Genomic DNA, 5,965 nt, shown 5'->3' with positions numbered 1-5,965 from the left:
CCAAAGTCATAAAGATAGTCTCATATATTTCTTCAAAATATCTGTTTTACTTTTGTACTTTTATGTCTTTGGATTCTACTTCACATGATAAAATAAAACAAATTCCATTTGGATTTCTATAATATGGGTAATAATTGTTTCTGCACCATTTGTTGACATGTTCACTTTCCCCACTGATCTGTAGAGCTGCCAATCATAGCGCATGATACAGGACTGTATGTGTCCATCTATGCCTGTTGTGGGCTCTATTCTGTTCCATTGACCTGTTTCTCTTTTTGCTGACAAAAAACTCCCTTAATTACTTGCAAGAGTCCACTTCCGTCTCCTGAACTTCAAAATGTCTTGGTTATTCTTGCTCTTCCTTATAAATTTTAGAATCACTTTGTCAAGTTGAAAAAGTGTTTTGAGACTTTTACTGAAATTTCACTGAATTTTATAAATTAGTATCAAAAAGGATTACAGCAGGTGGTTTCAAGAAGGCTTTAGGAAGACTAAGATTCAAATGATAATTAAATTTTGAGAAATAAGATTTAGAGTTCTCTATTTTGTTGCCTTCTTTTTTCACTGCTATAAATTCTTTCTTTGTAGTAGGAAACGCGTTTAAGATAAAGTAGCTGGCTTTGCAGCCTGCATAAGTCATTGAGATCTATTATTCAGAGCTAGTGGAGTGGTAAAAAGAGCTCCTAATTTTCCATTCATGGCACCAGTTGCCACAGGACTTAACTTTCTTTATTATCTTTAGCTCCAACTTCTCTCTCAATTAGTTTCCCAGATTGTCATTCTATAGTACAGTTTTCTAGGTGCTATTAATAGCTGCATCTGGGAAAGAAAGTTATAAATTCAAATAAAATTTTTAAATCCTGTATAGTAAATCTCTCACTTAGAGTTTTATAATGTACTTTAGTATATCAAAGACTCTTTATGGAATCACAGTAAAGAAATATCTCTAATTTTGTTTTAATTCACCATTTCACAAACTTTTTTTGCGCATGAATGTTTATATCTTGCATACTGATTAATATCCTACAGAAGAATGTTCCATGGAACATCAATTTGGGAAATGGTATACTTAAACTAACAAGGAAAGGACAAGAAAAATTCAGATATTTCTGACTTCCACATTGGTCAATAAGCAATAAGCAAAATTTTTAAAAATGCCAATATCAGAACAAACTAATAAAAAAGCACCCAGCAAGACTTTTAAAAATGCTTACACATCATATTTTAGCTTGAGGGTCATAGCATTGGCCTATACCAGATAAAAACTTTTCCTTTAACTTGACAAAAGTTATACTTTCCTTCTTATTTCAGCACTGAAATGAAAGAACAGGCAGACATCCCAGATTTATTGCTCTCTCAGTGTGAAAGCTACAAGAGTGTCTGGTCTTATAAAAACACAAACAAAAGAAATGCATTTCTCTTATCCTTGCTGGGCTTTGAGCCCATCATTCCGGCTGCTGAGTGGCCTAAAGAGAACCAACAAACATACCAAAATTAAGTGACTTTGTTTACATTTTCTTCTTTCTGCTCTGTTGGTGCAGCAGGTATTAATCTGCTTGATGTACTGCTGGCCTGGTGGGGTAGCCCTCCTCAGCTGAGGATGGCAGGGGAAGAACAGGTCACTGCCAATCTCGGCAGACACCCAGAGAGAAAACAATGGCCTTTTCTGGAAAAACATCTCTCCCTTTTTATAAGGCATTACTTCTTGCTGTTGCTGTAACAAACACATTTAATAACAGCCTTGGGCAAGCTTTTGAGAATCGGGTTCTTCCCAATTTGCAAGGGAAAAAAATGCTGGCGTTTCCCTTTCTCTCTTGGAACTACACTTGGCATTTATTCAACAAACATTTATTTATTAGGTGCTTATTGCAGACCAGGAGCTACACCAAGTGCTAAGGTTACCAAGATTTTAGTATAGCCTTTGAGAATCTGACAGTATAAACAAGAAGTTAAAGAATAAACTATTTTCTGAATACCCTCAAGCATTTCCTGAAGTAGAACTATGAAGACTTGGATCCTGACTTTATAGAGTAAATAGGCTCTTGGAGACTGGGAGCATTAAATCCACAACAGTGGGTGCTTCGTGCTCCATGAAGCTGGAGACTTTTTCTTGTTTTCTATTGTATTTTGGGCCTGGCTTGGGGTCTCTCAACAAATATTTATCAGCTATTGAATGTGCAAAGGGCGGGAGCCATGCATGAATCTTTTTTAATTTTATTCCAGCATGAGCGTGTCTGGCTTTTCCTTGACAGTATTCCCTCGCAGAGTGGTCCATTCCATCTTTGACCAGCTAAGTCAAGAAATCTTCCCTCATACTGTGCAGAAATCCACCCACCTCATGTTCCACCTACAGATTCACATTCTGCCCTCTGAGACTCCATGGAATATTCAGTACAGTTTTCTCCACTGCTACTTTTTAACTTGAAATTTTCAAGTCTATAGAAAAGATGAAGGAACAGTACAACTAACACACATACACTTTTCATCTATTCACCAATGATTACTATTTTCCCATATTTGCTCTGTTTTATCTCTTGCTTTTTTTTCTCCTCATGAATCATTTGAGAGTATGTTGCAAACATAAGATTACGTCACACCTAATAGTTCAGCATATATACCTAAGAATAAAGACACTCTCCCACATAACAGCATTCCTATTATACATCTAAAAAAGTAATATTAATAAAATATTATCTATAGTAAAATTCATATTTTAGTTATCCCCAAAGTATTTAGTTTTAAATTTGGATTTGAAAATTCCAGATTAAAAAGAATTTCAGTCTCTTTTAATCTAGAATATTTTTCTAGCCTTTGTGTATTCTTCATAACATTAGAGTTTATTGCCAGGACTACTACTACACAAGTGATCTCCACATGCACTGCTAATGCATCACTTGGAGGCACGTACTATTGGGTTGTCTCATTTATGATAATATATTAGTTGACCACTTGATTAAGAATGTGATGACCAGATCTCTTCATTGAAATAGTACATTTTCCTCTTTGTAATTAAAAACTGAATAACACATTTTAAGGTGGTATAAATATCTATTCCTCCAACAACTTTTTATCCAAGTTTTAGGAGTCACTGATGATCCTCGTTGTCTGAATCAACCATTACAAAATTATGATTTTCTAATTCTATGATTTCTTCTAAAAATTTCTTGATCCCTGTGTCTTCTTAGAGAGGAACACAGTATTTATGAGGAATAATTTTGCTGGACTCTTCTACATGCCAGCCCTCCAAATGTTTGAAGCCAGTTATTTCTGTCTCATACGCCTCCCAAACTTCGACACCTAAGCTAAATTTACCCTATTCCTTACATAGTCTTCTTGTGACTTAGCTTTTATTTCTACCTCACTCTTCGCTTTCATATTTCCTGTCTCAGCTCAGCTGCTGTCTTCTATTCCAGCAGACCCCAGCCTGGCTATACATCAGAATCACTGGGGGACTTCTTTTATATATAGAGTCTCAGGATCCATTCACTCCATTCTTAATGAATGAGAATCTCTGGGGTGGAGTATGGGACTCTGTATTTTTGTTTTTGTTTTTTTTAAGTTCTCCAAGTGATATCAACCACTGTATACTTTGATTTTTCAAGGCCTTGTGAACCCAGAATTGAATACCATATCAAAAGTGTAGTCTAGAGCTATTACTTTTCTTATACTGGACACTATAGGTCTTTCAAGATAATTACATCAATGCTGACATTTTGGAGGAGGTGGAGGCAATGGCATAAAAATTTTGATTCAAGATAAATTTATGAAGAATTAAAATTTCAAGACTTCTTCAAAAAGACTGTTAAGTCACATCTACCCCATTTCTTTATGTTTCATTGGTCTTTCAGATCTAAGTGTAAGGATTTATACTTGTTCCAGTTAAAACTTATACTGCTTCAGTATATCAAACATTTTATGGATCCTGATTGTTTCATCCCAAGTATTTTTTTACCCTTCCAACTTTGTCATTCACTCTCTTTTACATTGTCTTTTTTTCCTATTATTATTTTTTTAAGTGTTAAAAACATCAGTCTCACAAACTTTTCTATAATTTTGTTGGTAGTCACATAACTATGTTTGTCAAAACTCATAGAAGCATATACCAAAAAGAGTGAATTTTAATGTATGTGAATTATACCTAAAAAAAAAAAAAAAAATCAGTCCTGTGTTCCAAATAGCTATATTTTTCTCCCAGATTAGGTCTCACTAACGTATTTTTGATTGACAATTTCTGTAAAATCTGTTGTTATTCTAAGTAATAGAGTTTTCATAATTTTGTATTTTTATTCATTTGAGGTCAATGCATTCTAGGGTTTGATACCTTGCAAAAGCATCAAGGTTTGGTTTACCAGGCCAGTCAATCCAATGAATGCATTATCATCATTTTTATCAGTTCCCACAACACCAAATGCAAAGAAAAAGTAATGGAATGCAGAATAAGGAGAAAATAAGATTAGAAAAATAACAATCCTTCACAGAACTGGATTAAAAACATTGAATTGTTGACTAGGAGTGCAAGTTAGACAATTTTCTACCTAGAAGTTTAACAAGGATTTTTGAAAAATACTCTTCAGTGCTAGTAAAGATCTTGTGAAATACACTCTCAGATAGTGTGGGTAAGAGGTTTAAGTGATATAACCTTCTTGGCCATATGAAATTATCTAATAAGAACTTAAAGAATTCAATTGGAATATATATATATTATTAAAAAATCCACAGGTATTACACCAAATTTTTAGCAGAAGCCACCATCTCCAGCTAATGAAAGACAAGCTGTTTTGTTTTGTTTTTCAATGCTTTGTATTTTTAAAAATATTTTTAAAAATTTCTACAATGTGCCTATGTTAGTTTTATGATTAGGAAAAAAGCAATATGTACTTATAAGAATAGTGGTTTAAAAAGAGGGAAGAAAATAAACCACAAAAGAGAGGAAATAGGGAATAGGGATAAAATTCTATTTTTCTCTTTTATAGTTAGCATTATTTTTATTTTAAACTTCCTTACACATGCAGGTCTTTCTTTTAGAATGTTTACCATGCCCAACAATAAAAATAATTTTTAAAAAAGATTTACCTGTCAATCTTAAAAATTATCAAAATAAAATATATCTTCCAGGTAATCAATAATATTGTAAAGAATTTTTGTTCAGAGAATGAATAATAATATTATGAAGCTTCTTTCAATACCACAGAAGATTCAAATATCCAGTAACTCTAAAAAGGAAAACGTGCATTGCCTCCAAACAGTATTTTTTAAATGAGAAGCATTATACATAATTATTAAATGCTATAAATTCATACCTTGAAGAACGATGCTCTGGTTTATTTCGTTCGTTGCGATCTGTAAAAAAAGACGACAATTATGTGTCAAAATGCTCTTTAGAAGCCCTGAAAAGTCCTTAAATACCAGCTGCCATACCATGAGACTTCACAAGGACTACTCAAAGGTTGCTGTGTCTTCTCCTGTATAAGGCTCTTCGTCAGAGTTGAGAGGGTTTGCCTGACAGAAGAGGTAGAAAGGATTTAAAGAGGACAGGCATATACAATGCTTATGGCTGGTTAAAATAATCTACTTGGAAAATATATCATTACATATACTATTTCTTTTTCAAAGATCTATGCTGTTTTAAACACTCTGCTAAAACCAAAACAAAGTTAGCTAAGGAAAGAAAAGTAAGGAAACTGAAAAGCCACAAATTACTCAGCTCCAAAAAATCATTCCATGAATCATGGTTGGCAAAAGCTTCTAACAGGATTGGGAGGGGAAAAAAATGAGCAGTCAGCTACAGCAACATCTGCAAATACACTAAGACCAGTACAATCTCATCTTTAACTCTCTATCACCCAGAACATTTCAGAAGTTGGATTTAAAAGTTTCAAAGATAATTAAGTCTCATGTGCTATAATATAAGGCAGTGTGGTTTTCGACCAGGGGTAATTTTGCAAGCCCTCCCCTGGAGAACATT

General features: G+C 33.7%; 1 protein-coding gene across 4 annotated transcripts in view; it reads right to left on the bottom strand.

The window, feature by feature from the left end:
- Positions 1-5,965, bottom strand: part of SH3D19 (SH3 domain containing 19) — a 133,426-nt gene that overhangs the window by 71,438 nt on the left and 56,023 nt on the right. For 3 of the 4 annotated variants that reach the window (XM_015585143.2, XM_015585142.2, XM_025042779.1), the window contains one exon: positions 5,301-5,340. The gene's annotated coding sequence lies outside the window, so the exon portion shown is untranslated. Of the gene's footprint in view, positions 1-5,300; positions 5,341-5,418; positions 5,666-5,965 lie in introns of those variants that run through there. The other variant, XM_006906265.3, reaches the window with a different exon arrangement.

Source organism: Pteropus alecto, unplaced genomic scaffold, assembly GCF_000325575.1.
Source record: "Pteropus alecto unplaced genomic scaffold, ASM32557v1 scaffold50, whole genome shotgun sequence".
Lineage (NCBI taxonomy): Eukaryota > Metazoa > Chordata > Mammalia > Chiroptera > Pteropodidae > Pteropus > Pteropus alecto.
This window is presented reverse-complemented; position numbering and strand designations above follow the sequence as displayed.